This window comes from Lithobates pipiens, unplaced genomic scaffold (genome assembly GCF_037356315.1).
Source record: "Lithobates pipiens isolate NorthernLeopardFrog02 unplaced genomic scaffold, aLitPip1_a1.2 Scaffold_16, whole genome shotgun sequence".
Taxonomy (NCBI): domain Eukaryota; kingdom Metazoa; phylum Chordata; class Amphibia; order Anura; family Ranidae; genus Lithobates; species Lithobates pipiens.
The window spans coordinates 548,069,923-548,082,908 of NW_027507748.1; positions in this window are offsets into that span (position 1 = coordinate 548,069,923).

Sequence of the window (12,986 nt, forward strand, 5' to 3'; positions counted from 1 at the left end):
GAGGAGGAAGAGGAGGAGGAGGAGGATGATTGTGTCAGCATGGAGGTGGAGGCTGGCACTCAGCATCAGCAGCAGAAATCTTGTAGGGATGATTTACAGTCCCAAGAAACACGTGGACTTGTACGTGGCTGGGAGGAGGTAGCTGTGGATCATGTTGTCCTTAGTGACCCAGAGGACTCCGGACCGAATGCCTCAGCTAACCTACGCTACATGGCCTCCCTGATCCTGCAAAGCCTGCAGAAGGATCCTCGTATTCTTCGGATCAAGGAGAGGTACCATTACTGGCTGGCCACTCTCTTTGATCCACGGTACAAGGGTAAGGTTGCCGACCTTATCTTGCCATCACAGAGGGAGCAGAGGATGAGACATCTCCTGGAGGCCTTGCAGAAAGGTCTGTGCAACGCGTTCCCAGAGACTGGGAGGTTACAAACTCCTGGTCCTGGACAACGTGTTGCTGAGGCATCGTTCAGAAGGAGCGGTGGAGAAGGTGGCCGTCTGACTGATGCTTTCAGACAATTTTTTAGTCCGCAGCCCCAAGGTATGATCGGTTCCAGCAACCATTGCCAGCGTCTGATTTACATGGTGCAGGAATACCTAGGGGCAAGGTCAGACTTGGACACCTTTCCCACCAAAAATCCTCTGGCTTACTGGGTCTTGAGGATGGATCACTGGCCAGAGCTTGCACAGTATGCAATTGAGCTACTGGTCTGTCCTGCATCCAGCGTTCTTTCGGAACGCACCTTCAGTGCTGCTGGCGGCTTTGTTACCAAGCACAGGGTGCGCCTGTCCACCGAATCAGTTGATCGACTGACCTTCATCAAGATGAATCAGTCTTGGATCACCCACAGCTACCAAGCACCTGAAGCTGATGTAACCGAATAATTTTTTTTTAAATATCACATCCCTTCAAGACTGCCTATGCTGATGCTGAGTGACTGTCCTGTTATGTTGATTGTCTATCCTCTTCCTCCTCCGCTGATATGTTGGAAGAACATTTCTGGTTCTGGGTGATGCCATCAGCCCAATTTTTCTGCCCCTGTTTAACAGGGGCGTTTAATTACAATTTTTGATGCAATGCTTTGCAGCAGGGCTAATTCCTGCAATAAAACTAGAGTATATGGGAGAGGTTGCAGTGTCGTGGCACCAGCACCAGTGCCTAAGGCCCAATTTTTCTGCCCCTGTTTGACAGGGACATGTAATTACAATTCTTGATATAATATTTCACAGGAGGGCCCGTTCCTGTGCCCACCCAGAGTAACTGTGAGGACTTATAGTGTTGTGGCACCAGCACCACAACCACCAAAGGTCAATTTTTCTACCACTGTTCAACAATGGCATGTAATTACAATTCTTGATATAATCCTTCACAGCAGGGCGCTCCAGCGCCCACCAAGAGTCACTTTGAGGGCTTACAATGTTGTGGCAAAACCAACACCTTGATCCGCCATTTCTGCAGAGCATATAGGGCAGGCCCCTACTTTCAAACATCCAACTTACAAACATCTCCTACTTGCAAACGGAAGGAGACAACAGCAAGTGAGATGAAAAAAGATGTACGACAAAACAAATTATACAGGGGTGATAACCCTTCCCTATGTTTTCCAAAAAGCTTAAAAATAGTTTTTTTGACTGGAGCTACACTTTAAAAATGTACCAGTTGAAAATCACAAACAGATTCAACTTAACACAACAAACCTACACAGTCCCTGTCTTGTTTGCACCGCCTGTATACTGCTGTTCTGAGTATATAGGGCCTGGGGGTCACACGCATTTCCTTTTTTTAATATGGGTACTGGGTTCCCCTTAATATGCGTACAAAACCCAAAGGGGCTGGTAATGGGCAGGGAGGGCTACCCATGCCATTTTTCTCAATGATTTTCAACCATATTGCAGGAACCAGATATAACATTAAAACCGCAAGCAGTTTTAAATTATGTTATTTCCGTTTAATGTCATTTTGTGCAGGGACTGTCCTAAACACGGGAAACACGTGGCACTTCACAGGCATACTACAGACACCCCCCAGGCACCATATTTAAAGGAATATTTCACTTTTTTTTTTTCACTTTAATCGTCATTAAAATCAGTGCTCCCGCCAAAACGGCCATTTTTAAAAACATTTTAGGCATTGACCCATGTCCCCTGGGGCAGGAGCCAGGTCCCCAAACCCTTTTTAGGACAGTATCTTGCATATTAGCCGTTAAAATTAGCACTTTTAATTTCGGACATTCGAGTCCCATAGACTTCAATGGGGTTCTAAAGTTCGTACGAATTTGGGGTCCGTTCGAAAGTAATGGTGCGAACCGAACCGGGGGGTGTTCGGCTCATCCCTAATGTTGACAATACTTATCATAGAATAGAGAATTTTTTTAGCATATTTTTATTCATCCACCAAATCTTAGTGAACCCATTCAAATTTCAAAATTAAAGTGAAGCACTAACAGCCCTGGTGGAGTGTGCTTTGATTTGAAAAGGTAGAACCTCCTCTTCAAACCATACGCTTGAACAATTACTTGTCGAATCCACTAAGAAATAGTAGATTTCAATGCTGCCTGTGCTCTTTTAGGACCTTCAGGCAACACAAACAAAACATCAGTTTTTCTAGTTTGAACAGTCACCTTCAAGTAAATTTTGACTGCTCTCACCACATCAAGAGAATGTAGTGACTTTTCTTCCGTAGATCAGGGATCTGGAAAAAAAGAAGGCAGAAAATATCCTGGTTAAGATGAAAACCTGACACTTCCTTGGGTAGAAAGTTAGGATAAGGACGCAATACTACTCTATCCATGTGAATAATTAAATATGGCTCTTTACAAGAAAGAACAGCCAACTCTAATACCTTCTTGCGGAAGATATGGCTACCAGAAAACTAGCTTCCTTGTCAAAAGGATCAAGAGAATATGCTGTATCGGCTCAAAAGGCTGTTTCTGTAATGCTGACAGAACTAAATTCAAGTCCCAAGGGTTCAGGGGTGACCTAACCAGAGGATTAATCCATGTTACCCCCTGTATAAAGCTAAGGACCAAAGAATGAGAAGCAAGTGGTCATTGAAACAATACTGATCACACCGAGACCTGGCCTTTGTTAGTACTCAAGGCAGCTTCATCACTTACCCCATTTGCAGAAAGGCAAGGATTCTTCCTATGACATACTTTCTGGGATGCCAACCCCTGGATTCACACCAGGAAACATATGCTTTCCGGCAGGGGTCAAGTCCTGGGGAAAAAAGTGTGGGAACTCCCACCCAAGATCCACTCCCCCACCAAAAAAAAAATGATACGCTCATATGCATATATATATTTCACAGAAAATACAGTGACTGCAAATGCGACATAGTACGGGAGATGACCAGACTGCGAATGCGACATACTACAGGAGATGACCAGACTGCGAATGCGACATACTACAGGAGATGACCAGACTGCAAATGCAACTACAGGAGATGACCAGAATGCGACATACTACAGGAGATGACCAGACTGCGAATGCGACTACAGGAGATGACCAGACTGTGAATGCGACTACAGGAGATGACCAGACTGTGAATGCGAAATACTACAGAAGATGACCAAGTAGCCGTTTTAAAATTTTAAACCTGTCCTTGGCCCCTTTATAGCAACCTGCTTCACATTCCTGTCCTCACCCCCTTTATAGAACCCCCCCTTCACATTCCTTTCCTCACCCCCTTTATGGCACCCCCTTTACATTCCTGTCCTCACCCCCTTTATAGAACCCCCCTTCACATTCCTTTCCTTACCCCCTTTATGGCACCCCCTTTACATTCCTGTCCTCATCCCCTTTGTAGAACCCCCCTTCACATTCCTGCCCTGCCTCCCTTTTATATCACCCCTCCTCATTCCTTTCAGTTTCTGATACTTTCCCCCTCCCTCCTTAAGAACAGTGCCCTCTTCCCTGTCTTACCTTACACAGGACACAGCAGATGGCATCGGAGGCACAGAGATGACATCGGAAGTGCAGCAAAGGGATGGACAGAGGGTGGGACCTGCCCCAGTTAACTGATTGGTTGATAGTTGAATGCAGAGCGGTTCTATTAACCAATTAGTTAACTGGGCCAGCCCCTGCCCTCCATGCATCGCTGTGCTGCTCTTCCGATGTCAGCTCTGTGAAGACAACACAGCTAGCAGGCAGCGTCAGAAAGCAAATCTTTAAATGGCGTGACCGCGACGGGGCCGCACAGATCATTTACTGACTTGGCCCGTGGTCCGCCATTTAGTTGATGCCTGTGCTAGAGCCTCGGACGGCTCTAGTCCTGCAAAGGGAACGGTGTTCCTGCTGTGAAAAAAGTGCAGGGACGCCGTTCCCACGAGTTCCCGCATGACTCGAGCCCTGCCTTCCGGACTCTATAATACATGATTCTAGAGGCCAGCTTCCTTGCATTAATCAAGATAGATACCACAGAACCTGACAGCCCACGCTTCTTTTAGAATGTGGGTCTCAATAGCCAAACCGTTAAATTTAGCGTTTGTAAGGTAGGATGGAATAACAAACCTTGCGAGAGTAGGTCCGGATGTGGTGGTAGAGTCCATGGGTCCCCTACCGCCATCTTTTGGATCTCTACATACCAAGATCTTCTGTGCCACACCGGGGCCACAAGAATCACTGACTTCCCTTTCTGCTTGATCTTGTGAAGAAGTCGTGGAAGCAGCAGAATAGGAGGGAATGCATAAATAAGTGAAAACTGATTCCACGGGACCCCCAAAGCAATACATTCAGCATGCTAGAGGATCCTTTGTTCTTGACACAAAGTTTTCAATCTTCTTGTTAAACCTGGATGCAAACAGGTCTATGTCTGGGATCGCCCATCTCCGACATATTACCAGGAAGATATCGGGGTGAAGGGCCCATTCTCCCGGGAACAACTGCTGGCGACTCAAGTAGTCTGCCTGCCAATTTTCTATTCCTGGAATGAGGACTGCCGATAGGCAAGGTACATTGTTTTCTGCTGAAGTTAGGATATGATTCATCTCTTCCTGGGCTGCATGACTTCTTGTGCCCCCTTGGTGATTGATATAGGCCATTGCTGTGGCATTGTCGGATTGGATCCTGACATGATAATTCTGCAACCTGAATGTCCAGGCCCTCGGGGCCAAGCGCACTGCCAGAATCTCTAGAATGTTGATGGGCAAAGTCATTTCTGATCTGGACCATTTCCCTTGGACAGTCACCTCTTTCAGGACTACTCCCTAACCCGAAAGGTTGGCAGCTGTTGTTACCACCTTCCGGGTAACTGGTAGGAAGGATTTTCTCTTCAGCAGATTTTTGGTTATTAACCACCAACTGAGGATCCGGAGCACCTTTGGAGACAGACGCATTGGGAAATCTAGAACTTGGACCTTCTTGTTCCAAGCTAATAGGATACAGTTTTGCAGCAGTCTCGAATGAAACTGAGGATAAGGAACGGCCCCGAATGAAGCCAACATCTTTCCCAACAACCTCATGCTAAGCCAAATAGAAGGATTCTTCTTTGCTTTGACCACCTAAATCAGTTCCTTTATGGCACTGATCTGCCTGGGGCAAGATTACCCTTTTCTGGGCTGTATCTATGATCAGACCCAAGTATTCTAATTTCCTTGATGGTTTTAAGGAAGATTTCTCTAGGTTGAGAATCCAACCTAGGTATTCCAGGTAGTTGACTGTGGTGACCATACTTTGGTCTAAGCGGGCTACTGACTGGTCTATCAAGAGCAGGTCATCTAGGTAAGCTATAATCGCTATACCTTGGGCCCTTAATCTGGCCAGAGGAGGGGCCAGGACCTTTGTAAACACCCAAGGTACAGTAGCTAGACTGAAAGGCAGAGCTACAAAATAAAGAAGATTTTCTACTTCGAAACATAGATATTTCTGGTGAGCGGGGGAAATAGGCACATGGAGGTATGTATCCTTGATGTCGATTGACGCCAGAAGTTCTCCCCCTTATAGGATGGAGACAACTGATCACATTGACTCCATGTGAAAAGAGCGGATATTCGGGAACCGGTTTAGATCCTTGAGATCTAGAATGGGTCTATCATCTCCATTTGGTTTTGGCACCATGAAAAGGTTTGAATAAAACCCCTACCTCTTCCATGGGGATCACCATGATCAGTTTTTGAGACAAGAGACGGTCCAATACTTGAAAGAGAGACTTTTTTTTTCTCTGGATCCTTGGGAACGTTTGATCTGAGAAAAGGAGGAGACGGGAATTCTCGAAACTCTAGTTTGTACCCTAGAGCTATTGAGGAAATCACCCACCTGTCTCAACACTCTTCCTCCCAGACCCTTGAGAACTGCAGAAGTCTTCCCCCCCACTTCTGCGAGCCGGGGCGCCCCTTCATAAGGATGCTTTAGTATTTTGCTTTGTAGGTTTTCTCCCCTAGGACTTCTTTTGTCCCTGGGGTTGACCCTGAGGTTTACCTCTTGAACCTGATGGCGGAGGCCATCGTGACTGCTTGGAGACTGATGCCCCTGGCACTGGAGAAGGAGCTTGTTTAAATGAAATAAGTTTACTCGTTTTCTTAACTGGCAAAAGGGTACTTTTTCCACTAAACATTTTTTGGATGTATTTATCCAAATCATCCCCAAACAGCCATTCACCGCAGAAAGGAAAACTAGCCAGGAGTTTTTTGCATGGCGTTTTGGCTGACCAATTTTTCAACCATAGTATTCTACGTATATGCACCAGCCCAATCGTAAGGCATGAGGTCTGAAGAATAGAATCTCTCATAGCGTCTATTGCAAAACATAAGGTAGCTCGGCTAAATCCTGGGCCTGCTGATCAGGGATAACCTTGAGCACCTGTTTAAACTGGTCTTTCAAGGATTGACTTACACCAATTGCTGCCACCGCAAGTTAAGTCACTGAACCTGCCAAAGAAAATGCGTTTTTTTAACAGGAATTCCAATTTCTTATCAGATGGATCCCTAAGCATTTGAGCATTGTCTACCAGACAAGTCAAACTTTTATTCACAGAGGATATAGCGGCGTCAATTGCTGGTATCTCCCACATTTTTGTGAATTTTTCTTCCATGGGATAAAGTACTGAGAATTTTTTAGGAGGGAAAAAAAATGCTTATCTGGGTGATCTCACTCAGAATACAGAACCTGTTCAAGCAAAGAATGGACAGGAAAGGCATGCACAGCTTGAGAAGGCTTTAGCTAACCCAAACAACAAGTGGGCTTACCAACCGATTGTTAAGGGTAGCATAAATGTGGAGCCGACCATTTTTCAGTAAGAGATTGCACCATCGATCTTTCAGATTGTGAAGCTGAAGGAGGTCCTTCCGCAATTTACCCCTCAGAAGAGGAGTCATCAGCCTCTTCACGGTCCCCTGAGGGGAATTCACCTTCTCCCGCCCCCAGTTCCTCTGTTTGAGGGTCCTGGGTAGTGGAAGGGGACCTGTCGTGTTTTCTCCTACTCTGGGAAGATGCGATTAAAGCCACTAATCTTTCTTCCAATCCCACCAAAGATGAGGAAAAAAACCTCCTCAGTAATATTGACAAGGGCTGCAGTGTTGGAAACAGTTGCAACATTTGACGGCCCCAATGGCTCACTCTGACCAGCCACCTGAGATCTCTCAGGGAAGGATGACATTATAGAAATGAGACTAGGGTCCATAGAGCCTGAGAGAGACACTTTTGGGCTCTTTTTTGGGGTGTTTCTACCTCCCCTTCTGACCATAGACTGATGCACAAATGCAGCGGTACTGCCAGAAGAAAATTAACCCACTGCTTGAGCAAATAGTCCGACAACTGCCGCTGCTATTAATGCTCAGCCTGATGTTCAGTAAATGTGCCTAGGGAATGCCTGTGTCACCACCTAACGAATTACATGTCCCCTTCTGCTCTTGTGTCCCTCCATCAGCCTGCAGTCTGCAAATTGAGCTTTTTATTATGCAGTCCCGCACTGGATGTTGCCGCATGCAAATGCTGTGATAAGCCATGACCCCGTCTTCCCACTGCGCCCCCCTCTGAATGCCCCTCTGTTCCGACGGGATTGGCATGTGTGGGGGGGGGGGCGGTGGAGGAGAGGAGATGGAGAACCACCGTGCCAAGGCAGTGAAAGAGTGGAGCAGCATCCACAGTCTGGGCTCCCCATGCCTATTCGGGAGGGGGGAGAGCTTCTGCCCAGGTGGGGGGGTGTTTTTAGAAATAAATCCCCTCCTCCAACATCTTATCGAGGCTTAGGAGAGCCCGCTGAGGTACCCTCTGTGTTTGGTGGAGTGCGGATCCCTAGAAGCTCCTACTTGGTTCTGGGACATAGACATGCTTGCAAGTTGGTAAGCCTCCATTTCTTAAAGTGGTTGCATGCGGTGGTGGATCTTACCTGGAATTACTGTTTTTTTGTGTTATAATCACGAAGGGAAGAATCTGATATTGATTTCACTTCAGAGTTTTTATTCACTAAAGACTATTTCCTTCATTTATTTGCAATCACTATTTCCTATGCATGTAATTCACTCTATTTATATGTTTTTTTTTTTGTTTGAAATGATTTATTGATTTGATATTGTCACTACGATTAATTATTATTTTTCACTTGGTTTAATCACTTGGCACTCAATTAACTGGCACTTATTTTTTTAGCTCTGCTACATAAATGTTCTCTATTTTTTACTGTATGTATCATACTTCTAGCAGCTGCTTCTTGGCCTTATTTAGAGTTTAGCGCAGTATTTATACATTTTTATAAGTGATAGACATTGATTAATAACTTCCCAAGAGATCACATCTGAACTTATCAATCACCAGTAAGTAGATGATTAAAATACACTGCAAAGCTTACATCTATTCACTTGTCCCAGGCAGCAACAAAGCAGTAAACATCCAGCAGTCAGTGGCCGTCTCACCCAATCAAGGGGATATCATCACCAAACGGAAATAAAACAGCATATACTGAAGCCGTCTCACTAGTTAAAGGATTTATTGTAGCAACTTATATGTACAGTCAGAGGTGTTGCTAGGTCTGCAAAAGATCTGGGGAACTGATGTTGGCGTTTCAATCATCATGGCACCATGGTTGATATGGTGTCAGGGTGATCGAAGTGCATTGTTTCTATTGTTATGTTGTAATATATAATGAAGTGGTTCAACTCACCATAATGCAGAATCAGTGGGAGCCCTGGGCGTGTCACTTGCCACGTCACCTGCCACCATTTGCAGATTTTCACTTGCCACCATTTGCAGATTCTCTTGCCACGTCACTTGCCACCATTTGCAGATTGTCACTTGCCAGGTCACTTGTCACATCACTTGCCACTATTTGCAGATTGTCACTTGCCACCATTAGCAGATTGTCACTTGCCACGTCACTTGTCATCATTAGCAGATTGTCACTTGCCACCATTTGCAGATTATCACTTGCCATGCTAGCCAGTGCCACCAAATGTGCATTCTCGCTGCAGTGGTGGCAGGTTGGCAGCACTGGCCCATTTAGTGAGGGCAGGAGAGCAGAGATGTGGGGCGGACAGTGAGAGATGATATAATCTCTCTGCTCCCCGCCACACCTCTGACATTTAAAAGGCCTGCGCTGTGAGGGCCGAAGAGCGCTGATGTGTGGCAGGCAGCGAGAGATGATGTTTTCTCTCTGCTCCCTGCTGCACATCGCTCCCACATTGAAGTCCCGGCTGTGAGGGTGGAAGAGTGGTGACGGGCTGGTGGAAAGAGATGATGTAATCTTTGCTCATCTTCCCGCTCGTCTCCAGGGCTGGACTTCATCCAGACCAGCCAACTTTGACAGGCTGCTCTGGTCCCCCGCTGCTGCTCTGGTCCCCGTGCTCCTCTATCCCCCCCCCCCCCAGCGCTTACCTCCTCTCCCTGCTTGGTTATGCAGCACGGCATACAGACATGACAGTATACAGACAGACATGATCCTTAGGAGTGCACACTGAGAAGCTCATTGTACGATCCAGAAGACATGCAGCCGCACACAGCTGTGACATAAACTTACTCGTTCTCTTGTTCTTTCCTTCCACCACTCTCCATCCTGTCTGCTGCTGCGGAGAATCTAGATGAGAGCGGGGGAAGGAAAGAACGAGTGCCGAGGAAGTTTATGTTACAGCTGTGTGCGGCTGCATGTCTTCTGGATCGTACGATGAGCTTCTCAGTGTCCACTCCTAAGGATTATGTCTGTTGTCAGCCGCACTGCATAACTAAGCAGGGAGAAGAGGTAAGCACTACGCCATTGGTAGTCCCGATGGCCAGTACATGCCTGCTCATCTCTCCTCCAATGCCGCCCACTGCAGCCGCGACCCACCCGCTTGTCTCTCCTCCACACCCGCTGAGACTCGGACTATGGGCTCCACATTTGGGGCTCCAGCCTCGATAGCCACCCCCTGTCGACGCCTATGTACAGTCAATAAGAACGATCATCATAAAACAAAACAGCCGCAGCATTCAGCGTGCTTGTGGCTCAGCCTGACATGTTTCATCCGAGTGGATTTCATCAGAGGCGTGGCTCTACCACACAAGCACGCCCTTTTAAGTGTGTCACCAGGTGATGTGAATCATGGAGGAATAAACCCCCTGGATGACATGAGAACCCGGAAATACTCTGCTGGAATACAGAGGAAATGCCTCTCAGATGCGATAGACAGGGGAGGAGCACCCGGAACAGATGCACCAATGGAAAACAGATCCTCTAGCTGCTAGATGCTATCATGTCAGCGCTATGTATATACATGCACAAAAAATACATTTACTATAGCGATGCTGCTTAAATAATATACAAATGGCTTTAGGATACAAAACTAATTTGTAGGAGGATCACATAAGTCATGCAATGTCTAAAAACATATATAAAATTGAAATAAAGGAATACAATAAAAATGAGTGCATATATATATATATGCAAAAGTATTCCCCCTTGGCTTTTAACCTATTTTTTTTACATGACAGCCTTTACTCCGTGTTAATTCCAGGTTGTGAGGCAACAAAACATGAAAAATGTCAAAGAGGGGTTATACTTTTATGAGACACTGTACATGGAAAAATGCATTTGGTAAAGCAATGCCACATAATATGGCATTGCTTTACAATACAAATGTCTTAAGGATACACACCTCTTAACTGAGGGATCACATGAGCCATACGGTGTGTTATACCATAATCAAAATGTGGAAAACTTTTATTAAATGGGCGGCACAGTGGCATAGTTGTTAGCACCCTCACCAAGCAGTTCAAATCTCAACCATGACTCCACCCGCCTGGAGCTTGCATTCTCTCCCTACACCTGCATGGACCCACTCCGGCCTCCCTCCACACTCCAAAGACATGTCAGCAGGTCAACTGGATCCTGTCCAAACTGACCACAGCATGCATGAATGTGAGTTAGTGACCCCAGACCGCAAGCTCCCTGAGGGCAGGGACCAATGTAAATGTACAGCACATATGTAAAGTGCCCCACAAAGTGATGGTGCCACACAAGCACCTGAAATAATAATAATAATTAAATAATATGTAAAAAAATAAAAGCTATACTCTTTAAGAATTAAAGCGCCCCTACTGGACATTTAGTAAACTATCACCCATCGAAATATTAAAAAACATAATATATTAGAGTCATTACTATTGGTACTACTACCTATTGATACCCTTGTATTGAGCAATCAACTCTATAAGGATAATTAATTGACCTCAACTGTTATTAATGAAGCTATTCATGTCCCAATCTACATTTAACCCGAATTGTGTGTAGCAAGCATTTTAAATAATAAATCCAGTGGGTTTCCATACACAAGATCTCTCTCTTAGTGACACTCCCAGGCCAATATGGGGTAAACCTATCAATAGCTGTAAATGTAGTACCCGCTGGATTTTTGTTGTGACACTCTAAGTAATGATGGGAAATAGTATGTTTAGTAAACCCCTTTTTGATGTTAGCCACATATTGTAGACCGCATGGACAGGTTAACATGTAAACCGCGTTTTGGGGGCGTGCAAGTAATGAATGTATTAATATCATACTCTTTCAATGTAACATTAGATTTAAATCTGCAAATGTTTCTATCTTTGTTTCTATTAAGATGGCAGACAGCACATTTGCGACATGGATAGAAACCTTTTGTTTTCTGAAAAAAAATGAACTCTATTGGGAGTGTCTAGAATGTTAGGTGCTACTCAAAGTTTAAGGGGAGGAACTCCTTTGAATACTACTTGTGGACGGTCTGGGAGGACAGGGCCCAACACTATCATTTTTTAAAACTGCTCAATGTTTTAAAAAAAAGGAGTATTCCCACGCTGCTCGTATCTACAGGGATAAGGATACTAGTTGCAGCAAACACCAGATAGGTCAACCATAGCCCAGAAAATAAATAAAATAAAGTCAATGAGTGGTGTTGTGCTTTAAGTAATAACTAAAATAATAATAATAGTGGTGGGTACAATAAAGCACATATGGAATAAATCCTAAATGCTAATCACACAGTACTAGAGAATAACCACTATAGATGAATAAATATAAAGTGCAAGTGAAAAAGTGACAATATTTGAATACAATCTTCAGATAGGCTGTGTTTTCAATAAACGTATCCAGTTTTAACACACTTCACGATCTGGGCCCCCTTTTCTTTCCTTCTCCTCTATACACTGCATTGGACCTGGATCTCCCCCTCATTATTTTTATCGCTCAGTTATGCAGAGGAAATACCTTTACTCCACTGCAGGAACCCAGACTATCCTAGTCGTCTCTGTACTCTCTCACGCTGTTACCTTATAATAGTGATAAAGGACCATCTTATATAGAGGTTTAATCACACTGAAGAATCTAATCACCAAGTCACCATGTTTGATCTGCACAGTGTCATTTAGAGCAGCACTTCATGGCTTCAGTTCACCTTAATATGGACATGTTCTATACTAGTAGTACTTTAATATAGAATTATTCATATGGACTTTTTATCACTAGCACTTTAATATTTCCCTATCTGAAGGTTGTATTCCAATATTGTCACTTTTTCACTTGCACTTCATATTTGTTCATCTATAGTGGT